The sequence below is a fragment of the Strigops habroptila genome, chromosome 5 (genome assembly GCF_004027225.2).
Source record: "Strigops habroptila isolate Jane chromosome 5, bStrHab1.2.pri, whole genome shotgun sequence".
Classification (NCBI taxonomy): domain Eukaryota; kingdom Metazoa; phylum Chordata; class Aves; order Psittaciformes; family Psittacidae; genus Strigops; species Strigops habroptila.
The window spans coordinates 22,710,588-22,723,113 of record NC_044281.2 but is presented as its reverse complement, the minus strand read 5'-3'; the positions used below and the strand labels follow the sequence as shown (position 1 = coordinate 22,723,113).

Genomic DNA, 12,526 nt, shown 5'->3' with positions numbered 1-12,526 from the left:
TTTCCCTACAATTTTATCCTGCCACTGTAACTAATCCAAAACAAATATCTCAAAGTCAATTAAGCTGTTTGATTACAATAAAAATAGTTCTTGCTCTTCATCTTGGTCTCAGTATCTACTGGCTAATAACTCATAGGTCATAGGGAACGCATTGTCTAACTGCACTAGCCCATAGCTGGGGAAAAGAAAAAAGAAAACTCATACCAGTCTGCTGATGTGTGTGCAATTCAATTATAACAAGACAAACTGCCTTGGGTTAAGATTACCAAAAGAAAACTTTAGGAAGCACAGATTTTGTAAAGCAGATCTAGACTTAATTGACACAATTCTTCTCAGTCAGCTTGTTTTTGATTGTTGCTACAATTTGCACATGTTTCTCTAATGCGTTTTCTGATAGCTACTGACAAACTTGAGATATTTCCATGATGGACTTTGGCTGTAATCCGCTATGGCAGCTCCCCCATTTCTAAACCCTCACATTTAGTCCTTCAAATCCATTCACTGAGAGCTGCCTCACCTGCCATTCTGATTGCAATGCCGCCCAGACCCTCATCAGCTCACCTCATCTATCCACTGTCACACAAACTTGGGCTTGATTTGTTGAAATGGAGGAAACTTCTACTGGGGTCAAACGACGTAATGAGGCTGAAACTAAGTGAAGCTTGCTGGTTTGGGTAGAGCGTTAGGTGAAATTCTGTCAAACGAATCCTAAAAAAAAACCAAAAAACCCCACAACAAAACTATGAATTCATGCCTGTATTTTGCACAGAATGACTCCTTTCAACATAATTTCTAAGTGTCTTAAAAGAATCAAAGTGGGCCTGGAAAAGTGCAAGCAAGATTAAATGAAAAATTTATTTTTTTAATTTTTAATTTAATTATCCTTTGACAAAGAAGACAAGACAATAGATAAACATCCCACAGAGTTACTTCCTTACTTGCCTAGTTATTGTTTACACATGTATTCCCTAGAAGTGAAACTCTCCTTTAGCACATAGGTTTACATTACCAGGACAGACATTGAATCCAGAAGAGTTAAGTTCCTTCTTCATCTCCATTTGCAAAAAATACAAGAAAACAAAACAAAAATTTGATTGAAAACAATTTAAAAAAAAAAAAAAAAAACCAACCTCAAACCAAACCAAAAAGCTTTCCTTTAAAAAGATTAAAACTGGCAAATAAATGTGGCAAAACGTAAATGTTTGTTACTTCATTTTAAAATGCCAGTTGTGTACCAACTGTAGTGCTGCTTGCCCTTGCTGTTGCAACTCAAACTTTACATCTCATGAAATGATGGTGCAGTACAGAATACAAGTATTACAGCGAAGCGGGAACGAAGTTTGGGACTAAGATGTCTGCAGCATTGCTGTTTAAATTCTGGAATTTTACTCCATAGAAACAGTCAAATTAAGGCAGTACAAAACTGAAAAATTTAACATTTTGCCCTGTAGTTACAGATGTGTAAAAGAAGAAAGGATGAAATGTCAAATGTACTTTTACTTCTACTACACAGTATTATGGAGACTATATGGGGCAATGTACTTTGTGTAGACAATTTAGCCCATGTGATTCATGGGCTGGTCCTGATCTGGGTACATCAGAAGAGCCCTGTAACCATTTCACTCCAGTGCCCTAAAAGACGTCAGCTAGCAATGGACCTACACCAGCCAATGGTTCACAGTCCTTACTTTAACGTAGTAACTGGTAAAGTGCTGGCAGCATTTAAATGGATGTTCTTCATCTACCAGACACAAGGCATAGGGAGAGAGAGTTAGTGAGGGGGAAGGTGACAAAAGCTGCAGAGTTAAATCAGACACAAACATCCACAACTTCAAAAACATGCTATTAATACATCAGGAGATCTCAGTTTCTTACCCACTCTGCCCAGATTCATGCCACTAAACACAAGGCTTAAGATCCTGAAAAAAAACTAAATCCAACCATGTGAAAGTAAAAAAAACTAGACCTGCAAAATGACGGCAATAAAAATCCCGTACCAATTTTTCTACTATGTTCTCAAAATAGGAATAGTGTCTCTTATGCCCTAATTTTATAATTTTCTTTGCCCCATGTTAAATCACCAGTGTAATTATACTTAATAAAGGTTGACGGAGGTCCATGTAAAAATCTGCTCAGGGTGATTATTTAGTTGGTTTTTGTATTTGTGGAATTTAGGCAAGAATGTTTCAAACTGTTTGTCAAAATAACTGCTTCATCTGCTTTAGTATTTTTGTAATTGTTAAAAAAATACCTTTTTCTAATAAACAGAGGGAGAGTAAGGTTAAATACTGTAATTATCAACTTGAGTTGAAGAGTTGAACATGAAAGTTGTGCAAAAGAGTTCCTAATTTTGATGTATTTGGAGCCAATTTTCAGGATTTAATGACTGCAGTATACCTGGAAATGCAAGGCACAAGAACGTGATAGGGAATATTTCTGGGCTCTTGCAGCCCAGAAAGCCAACCGTATCCTGGGCTGCATCAAAAGAAGCGTGGCCAGCAGGTCGAAGGAGGTGATCCTGCCCCTCTACTCTGCTCTTGTGAGACCCCACTTGGAGTACTGCGTACAGTTCTGGTGTCCTCAACATAAAAAGGACATGGAGCTGTTGGAGCGAGTCCAGAGGAGGGCCACGAGGATGATAAGAGGGCTGGAGCACCTCCCATATGAAGACAGGCTGAGAAAGTTGGGGCTGTTCAGCCTGGAGAAGAGAAGGCTGCGTGGTGACCTCATAGCAGCCTTCCAGTATCTGAAGGGGGTCTACAAGGATGCTGGGGAGGGACTCTTCCTTAGGGACTGTAGTGGTAGGACAAGGGGTAATGGGTTCAAACTTAAACAGAGGAAGTTTAGATTAGATATAAGGAAGAAGTTCTTTACAGTGAGGGTGGTGAAGCACTGGAATGGGTTGCCCAGGGAGGTTGTGGATGCTCCATCCCTGGCGGTGTTCAAGGCCAGGTTGGACAGAGCCTTGAGCCACATGGTTTAGGGCAAGGTGTCCCTGCCCATGGCAGGGGGGTTGGAACTAGATGATCTTAAGGTCCTTTCCAACCCTTACGATTCTGTGATTCTGTGATTCTGTGATTCTGTGAATATTCTACATTTCCATAATGCGTTTAAGCACTACTGAAAATGCTTTGTTTCCCATTAGTAGTTTTACATGTAAGTTTATAAATACTTTCATTTTAAGAAGAGAGATTTCAAATAACTTGATGTATTTATTCCTAAAGGAAAGAATTATTAACATGTCTAGACCCCATCTAAGGGAGCATCTCCATTAAAAAAAGTTGAAACATCCTTATGTAATTTAAACTATTCCTATATATGATTTTCTTAAATGAAGCTTTTGGTGTATAAGCAATGCAAAGATTGCTACTGAAAAGCTATACTGCAAATGATGCAAAAGCAACTTAAACTCATGGTAGTTTCCTCCAGTCATACATTTACTTCAGTTCTCTCCCCATCTACTATTAACTTAGCAAAGGTGTAAGTCTTACAAAACTGCATTTGCTGCTCCTTTGCCTCCAGAAGTTGACCACAACCACCACCACCATTAAACAGTAAAAGGTGTGGAGGAGCCTGATGACAGAGTGAGGATGATGCAGAAGTGAACCTCCAGAGCATGCAACCACGGCATCCCACAGCTACTCTCCTGCAGCTCCAGAACCATAACCCCAGGATCTGGCTCCCTGTCAAGTGGCCCATGAGCAGGCCCATGGGGCCTTTCAGATCAAGGCCAACCATTGCAAAACCTTTGCCTACATTCTTCAGCCCTTCCTAATAGTCATTAAATATTGCTAGGATACAACAGCTCTCTCTCCTTCCACCACACCAGTTGTACTTTATAAGCCTGTCAAAAAAGGAAAAAAATATTTTTTTTTTTCCCCAGATAATAAAGTCTACCATTCTCTTATCTCTGACTTAAATATCATATTGCTTTCTGGCAGAACTTTTTTAGAGGTACCACACATCAGACTTTTCCAACTGACTGATTCCATGAAGATTGTCCCTTGGAAGGTTCTACTTTTATAATTATTTCCTTTTAAAAACTTTTTAATTCAGTACCCGCAGCAGCATATGTATTCCTATGAAAAATTCTACATAAATTTACCAGAAATTAAAATTTTAAGACATTTCCAATCTATGAGATTTGACGGGGGAAAATTATTACTTCTCTGGAAGTTGATAGAGTGATTAAAAAAACTACAGAAGGATTATCACTGCCTATTAAGTGTGATAGTTTGAGCAATTTCTATGGAATCCTTTCTTATTTTATTCCTATTAGATTCATTAGCATATTTCCAGCTAATAACTAACAATTGTCCGCTGTATAATGAAAGCCCTCCCTAAATCTGCTTCAATGACTAGACATTATGGCAATCAGTTAAAATTTTTTTATTTGTCATTCAATAGATTTACACAGTGCAAACAGAGTTACATCCCTTTGGAAACTAAACACCCTACTGAGCATTGCTGCCCAGTCCCACAGTGCCTACGGTGGTGCAGGGACACGTTCTTGCTGCTGCAATGCCTGCAGCTCGTTCACAGCTCCACACTTGTAGGATCTCACACTCTTCTCTACCATCCACTATTGACCTCTGCCAAGAGATGGGAAAGTCTCCAGTCTAAGCTTGCATGTTTCTTGTTATGGCCATCATGCTTGCAAACATTTTTTTATTTCAAGTATATGTTCTTACCTCATTTAAGGTAGGAACAGATGCAAGATTCCTGGTTGGTGCACCCACTGTTTAGGTACCTGAAATGCCCGATGTGCCTCAACTGCAAAAGGCTTTAGTGAGCAGCCTACCAGTGCTGCTTGGTGGCAGCTGTGATGCCATGCAAGAACTCAGATAACTTATTTAGACTGAGTTTATTTAGACTGCTGTCCCTCTAGGACAGCAAATGACTTTTTTCCCCCTGTTTATTTTGTATTCTTTCAATGGAACACAAACTTTTTTTTCACATTAGCGACTGGTTTGCAGCATTATGTGATCACTTTCTAGTTAGTAAACAATTGATTTAACATCCTCCATTTCGTCACAAGATCATGCAAAGGCTTTTTTGTTGCACAGTGACAATCAATGTTCTCTCCTACTGAGAAGGACACAGGCTTGGTTAAGTTGTATGCTATTTTTTTCTCTAATTTTCATTTCTGTGAATACCGTCATAACATATACGTTAGTCTTAATATTCTTTTAAGTGTTGTTAAATGCTATACAAAGTTTACATGGCAAGCCTGTAACTCTCAATGCATCAGATTTTCTACTTTAGTGATTGTTCATCTGGTACGATTTCTTAATAGATTCTTTTAAAATGAACTAGGTTGTAATTAATTGCACCCCATGATTATGGAAAAGGATTGCTTAGAACCTTTATCCTTGATACACACCAAAGTGAAAGAAAGGATACAGGTTACAGCTTGATAGTTTTACTTAGGTAAATACTGACATTTCTTAACAGAATCAAACAATTCCATGTTCTGCTCATGAATTTTTAATTTTTTTTTTTTTTTTTTTTTTTTTTTTTTTTTTTAACTGTATCAAGCATGTATCAGAATTGAGATCTACTCACTTCACTCAATGGAAATATGCCTGCGCTCAGCACCTTCTTTTGTGTGGAATAGGTTTGTACATGGAAAAGTTCAACAGTCTGTTAAGAGCATTTAAATATTTCTTTATATTGGGTATCAATATTTAGCATAATTCTTTTTCTTTTTTCTTCCAGTTACTAACCTCCACCTCCTCAGAACAAGCTAAAATGTCATATAGTTAGTCTGTCCACGAGAGTTTTCCAGAACATGAAAAACCAGACCCAAAGCCTAGCTTGCTGCTATTTATTTAGTTCTGTTTGTACGCAAGGGGAGAGGTTCTACAGACCATTTTCACACACATGCTCTTAGCAAAAGTGTTCTCTATGGGTTAGTGAGTAATTTTAAGCTAGTGGCTAGTTTTTTTAATCTCTGAGAATAAAGAACCAGCATATTTATAGACAGAAAACTTGAACTCTAATTTTTCAAAGCTGTGTCATATATTCACAGGAGGGCTATTTTGAACTTGTCAAATTAAGTCTTGAAACAAGGTGCTTGGAAAACAGTGGGTTCTTTTTATCATCACACTGATTTTTGCGGTCCAAGTTTTTCCAGCCATGATGATCTGGAGTCCTGTGGACAGACTTCCAACAGATTCTACCAGAGGATATGAAAATGCTTTGGAAGCCTAAACCTGGTTTAAAAAAGAAAAGTGGCGTTACTGTCATCAATCTGTAACCAAGTGAACTGAAAACAATTTCAAATACACTAATAAATCCTTTCTTTTTTGGCCCCACCATATTTTCAAAATTTACAAGTTAGCCTTGGAGATTCAGTAATCCCATCTGACTGCCACAGGAGACACTGTCTGCTAGATCACAGTGCTTTTCAAGCAACTTTTCTCAGCCTCTATTTTGCCACCTGCAAAATCAGGCAACACTTTTGGAAATGTGTTTATGAATGCCTAAATTTGAATGACTGACATTTTGATATTGCCTTGTGTCTATCAGCTATGTTATGAAAAGAACATAGTTTTATAGGAAGCTCCAACTACAGCACAGCCTGAGGCATAATTTCTATAGTTTAATCAGTGAATCACTTAGTATCGCAAGGTTCCTTTTTCTTGCTCGGTATGCTGAAATTGTTCATCTTTCTGGAATCATTCAGCTAAACTTATTTCATCGTAGTAGGAATATTAAAAAATAGCTAGGCTTCTGTGTCTATTTATCAGAACCTGAAATACTCTGACAGTTGAAGTTTCAATTTATTACTGTGCTAGTTCTAAGTGTAAAACTGAAAAGGCATATGGTTGATAAAACAACTTGTAACTTCTTTGAACACTATCTCAGAGCCTGTGAACATACATCAGCATGTTCATTCCCATCTAGCAGGAGATATTCATCCTTAACAGAAGCAGATCATGAGCAAATGCCAAAAAACTAGAGTGGAAGTTGGATTTCCCATTTATTAAAATGTGCACTCTGCAACTGCCAAGTTAAAGAGCTTTATGAGCATCCGGAGAGGAAGGAACGGGGGTTCAGCAGCAACTGTGCCAGCCCCACATAGCACTGTTTGCAATATGGTCCTGTGCTACCCATGCAGTGCTTCATTTGTAGAGCTGGATGCAAACCAACTCCTGTGGCTCAGGCAGGAGGATAGGATGACATGAATCCCAGCTCCCCCCAAAACCCATATGCAGCTCCTAGAGCCAGAAGCCAGTGCCCAATTGAGTACCTGAGCAGGAGGCAGTGAGGGAGCCCGAGGGTTGCTCTGCCAAGAAATGCCCTCCAGGAAATTTTGGCTTGCCTAGAGGGGTGGGGGATTCACCTCCAGCCAGGATGGAGGAAAAGCACATTAGCTCCTTTCACAGCTGGGTGAGCTGTTGCAGCCATGGTTTTCAAACAAGGTTGTAATAAAAACCGAGAACAGTTTCTCCCAACTTCATTTCTGTTGCCTTTAACTGCATCCTCTTCACACATGCTCTTACAGACAAGTGGGACATCCAGTACAGAGAGACCTAAATCTCAGCTAAGGACCTTGTGTACCATAACCATATAGAGCACAGGTGAAAGCAAAATTTGCACTCAAAAACAATAAAAAAAAAGCAAAGTAAAACACCTAATCCATGTTGACATCAAAACTGAAGTGAATTCACAACAAACAACTCGCATGACTGTCAGCAACCTTTGCTGGAAATACGAAAGCTGACACCCTTCCTATTGCATATTAAGTAATCATTGTAGTAAATAATAAAACCCAGTACTTGTAAGTTTATTTGAGAGTGGTGCTGAAGTATGAAGAACAAAGCCAGAACCAAGTATTTCAGACCCAAAACCTAGCTCTGACATCGAAATCTTCTGCTCACTTGGAAAAATTGCTGAAAATGTATGTCCTTAACTTTGCTGAAAAAGGCTCTCCCACTCAAATACATACATCTGCCTACATGTTTAGAGCTAAGCATATGCACACTTATCAGTGGGACCGAGGCTTTAATCCTTCCTCTTGAGGCCTCAGTAATAAAGCGGGGATAACCACGCTTACCCACTTTCTAGGGTGTTGGCAAAATTAATGCTCACGGAGCTGTCAATAGGTGAAAATCATTACAGCTGCTATCCTGCAATTGCTAATGCATGAGTTGCCTGCTGCACACACACTGAGCCCAGCGAAAGCTAATTGAGTCCTCTGAAGGTGCAGCAGTTTGCCCAGGCCCTATCAATAAACTCTTAAGAGTTTAAAAAACAAAACAAAACCCCACTGTACTAAATGTGAACACAGCACAATTTTCAAATGGTCCTGCAGACCAGAATCTCTGGGGCTAAGCATGGCACAGGAAAAGCATTCAAAACAGAATATAACATGGGGCGATATATACTGAAATACATATATACACACACACACAGAGAGGAATATAAAACCATAGCTATTAAGCCAATTATTCAGTATAACTGTGTGCGCACATACTCCCAACCAAACACACACTCACAAGCAAACAGTCATCTAAGTGCATACAACGCCCGAACTACAACAAAACAATGATTGTATGTATGTAAACAGATGAAAATATAAACACACAACTGATGCACATCTTCTATCCTTCCCTAAAGTTTTTAACTCTCATCTCAAAGAGATGGCTGGAAAAAATTATACTTGATGGTTCACTTTGAAGAATGTGAATGAAATTAAAAGAAGATCTGAGCCAAACTGGTTTGCTCATCAATATATCCCACAAAAACAATTTAACCAACGTCGAATTCAAATAATTCACCTGACATCACACTGGAAAAGCCAACCATGAACACCTCACAAATTATTATTTTGATGCAATTGTTAGAACAGAATTACAGCAAAAACTGCACTTTCTACAGCTATTAAAGCAGTGACCCTGGCAGAGCATGCTTTTGTGCTGAACTTTTTATATCACCAAGCCTATTAATCAGGTGGCAGTTCAAACTGATGCGCTTTATATAGTTGACCCCGGTCAGTGCTTTAATTACTTGGTATTAAATGGTAATTAAGACTTTTCACATTCAGGTTTAATCCAAAAAAATTTAGTGTAAAATCCAGTAATTTAATAAAGAGTTGTGTTCTTTACTGTGCTTCAGCCTGGACACTGAGGATGCAGCAATTTACTATTGACAAGCACTAAAGGAACAGGTCATTTCACAAGTATAGTGTGGACAAAGGTGAACCGGGCAACTGATGAAATCTGTGGCCAAGGCGAAATAGCAATCTCTAAGCCAAATGGTAATAAAGTTACTGAAATGAAGCAGTGTAGCTTCTGAAGTGAACTGTCATAAAGAGGATACAGGCTTCAGGATGGCTTGGCTGAAGTAATTAAAACATTATTCCCTGAGACCCAATCAATGTGGTTAGCCCTACCTCTGATTTTGTATGCTACACCTGAAGAGCAAAATTACATGCATAAACCAGCAAGAAACACCAGCAGTTGTAGCTAACATTCTTTGAAACAGCGTCCACCTCTCTGAAAGTATTTACTAAATCTGCAATAAGTGGGGCAAAATAAAGAGTCATGCTTTAATGTTCTTTCCCATATTATCAAGTTATATCTCAGTATTTTCTACGACATGCAAGAACCAAGTAGAAACACAGTCAAATGTCACTGTCCAAAATACCCTGCTAAATCAAAGACAATTACTTCCCTCAATAGCTATTAAAGGCAGATAGTTTAATCATTGGGAAGGCAATCTAGTGTATAGGACACTGCAATAGGAGTCTAGAGATGTAGGCTTAACTCGCAGCTCTGCTACTGACCTGCTATATGACCTTGGGCAAGTCTCTTCACATTTCAGCGCCTCTTTGTGTCCCTATTAACCTTTGTGCGTCTCAGCTATTTAGAATGTAACCTCTCTGACGCAGAACAGTCTCTCACTACATGTTTTTACAATACCAGCACAACAAGGTCACCATTTTGGTTGAGACCTCTAAGTGCTACAGTAATCCAAATAAATAAGAACAATATATTCAATTATTCAGAATCCCACTTACATTTATTCAATTTTCCCATAACATCTGGATAGCTGAGACATCACCACAGATTTGAATGTGCATCCTACATCCTTTTAATTTTAATGTCTTACCTGCAGTTCATGTAATTGAACTTTCTATTAATTTTCATAAAGCAAAGAACACCTAACCCACCACCTAAAACGTGAGCAATGGAATAAGCCATTGGTGCCCAAGTTACTCAGATCACACAGGTAATAAACCATTTGTCTGAAAGGAGAAACAAGAAGATCCACCCAGTATAAAGTCTGACCCAGCAAAGCACTTAAGCATGTCCTTAAGTTTCAGCACAAGTAGTCTCACTGAAGCTCTTAAAGTAAGCTTAAATAAGGAATCGGAGCTTTTCAGAGTTTGGGGGATACTCTGTAAAAGATTCAAAAAAATCATAGCAAAAACATTGACATAAGCATGTTAATATGCATATTGTGAAATTATGCAATATGAAAAGGTTCCTAAAGAAGGGACCAAAAATACTGCTTCCTTTAAAAACAGGTAATTAAATGACAGGTATTTCTTGGTACTAACCATGCTCCCCAACAAAAATCACACCACGCTCAAGTAGGCGGTTCAAAAGATATTTCAAATACTTGTGTTTACTTTATCTGTTTTGATTGTTCTTTGAAAGCACTTAGGTGCAGGAAAAATTAACACAGATATCTCTGTCTGTGACATGTTTCCTTCAAAAACTATTGTTCAGTCAAGATACATTCTTCTTAGATTTGGACTGCGTTTTCAAGAAATACCCAAACTGAGCTTAATGAGGAAAAATATAGACTCCAAGCAGGACCTAGAAATTAATAATAAGAAAAAGTAGGAATTGTACACGAAGTATCTTATCTAATTTATTTACCTAGATATTACCTACATAAACACAATAAGCATAAAAATATCATAAAGATTTGGTTACTTAAACAAGCTTGTACAAGGGAAATCACATTGACAGGAATCATTCTTCTTTTCTTGATTCAGATACTTGAGTATGCTCACCTTCAGTTCATGCTTTTTAATTCTGACTCTTTGGAAACAAAAACAAACACAAAAGAAGAAAATATTAAACACTCCCAATTGGAAATTGTTACAAAAGCAGTTGTAGCAGAAAAGAATTGCAATTAAAAATGTACTGACCAACAAAGGAAATCTTGAACAATTATTTTGGCAATGCAACTTTTGCAAATCAGCTAAAATCCTACCTGAAGAAAGGGCTCAAGCCTATGCAGATACTGATATATCAATAACATGCCATGAATGACAGTAAAATAATAACCATCTCTAAAAATAAAAAGAGAAAGAAAAACCCACTTGTGACTTAATAGCTGTCCTTTGAAGAAAACTAAAAGCTCTGGGAAAAATAGAAAAAGAAGTCTGCTGTCTTCCTTAGTCTCATAAATTTTTACTGTCCAAACTCAAGCTTGGGGTACAATATTATTTTTCACACAAGAAATCTTGTTTTTAAGTATGGCACGAAGGTAGAATGAGACAATGGTAAAACTGTTAAGGAAGTTGGAACGTGCACAACTTATTACCACTGTAAAGGGATTATTATCCAAAAAAATATTACATAAACTATTAGTCTTGAACATATAAAATTTGTAGCAATCATAACTGCTAGTGAAAAACAAGAAAAAGCACAGCAAGAACTCCTGTAATAAAAGCAGCATCCTTAAAGATCTTTTATTCTCCTGGGATTTTAAATGTAGTGAAAATTTGGAAGATGCAGTTTCTTTAGCAAGGAGCTCAGTTACCACAACTGATACACATTGCCAGCCTTAGAATTCTAATTGTGTTTAATACAGTCTCATGTTGCATCAAAGTACAAAATCAATACAATTTGTCCAGCAAACAGGAAAAATTGAATCTATAAACTGCTCTTATTGAGTAATTAAACACCTATTATTGTCATGAGTCGTGAAACAATGAATTTGATAAGACAAAATTTTGTGAGAAAACACTGCAGTGATTAATACCTCCCTATGTATTAAATAAAAATGACTGCCTTTTGTGCGGTACTGCTGGCAGAAGAACAGGAATGAGAGAAGTAGTTGCCAGTGCCACAATAACAGGCTAACCTTGAACTGAACTCCTTTCCTCAAGAAATTAAATACTGTAGCAGGACTTTAAATCCCTCCACTTAGAGCTCATTTGTGTTCCACGTAACCTGCAGTTCCTGAAGAGAACTCATTATCTTCAAAAGGAGAATCCTTTTATAATTTCTTTACAAATGTGTATATTGTTTCTACAAAAAGTATTTCATATCAGAAAAGGGATAAGAGTCTTAACAGGGTAAGCAAGGCAAAAAGGCTCGTATCGTTAAGACACCATTTCTGCTTCCTGGGAATTCAAATGCCAGCTACAGTGGAAAAATGAGTGAGGATGAGGTTAAAGAAAATGTACCTTTACAGTAAAATTTTAATCTGTCAGATTGATGCTAAACTGCCTTGGTCTTTCTGCTGCTATATGCTGTATTTCTATGTATAGACCCCC

At 37.8% G+C, this 12,526-nt stretch overlaps 1 protein-coding gene across 11 annotated transcripts in view; it reads right to left on the bottom strand.

The window, feature by feature from the left end:
* The window catches only part of FIGN (fidgetin, microtubule severing factor), a 104,723-nt gene that overhangs the window by 67,293 nt on the left and 24,904 nt on the right, over positions 1 to 12,526 (bottom strand). The window contains exon 3 of one of the 11 annotated variants that reach the window (XR_004389920.1): positions 10,863 to 11,060. The exons of the other annotated variants lie outside the window; for them this stretch is intronic. The gene's annotated coding sequence lies outside the window, so the exon portion shown is untranslated. Of the gene's footprint in view, positions 1 to 10,862; positions 11,061 to 12,526 lie in introns of those variants that run through there. 11 annotated transcript variants of the gene reach the window in all.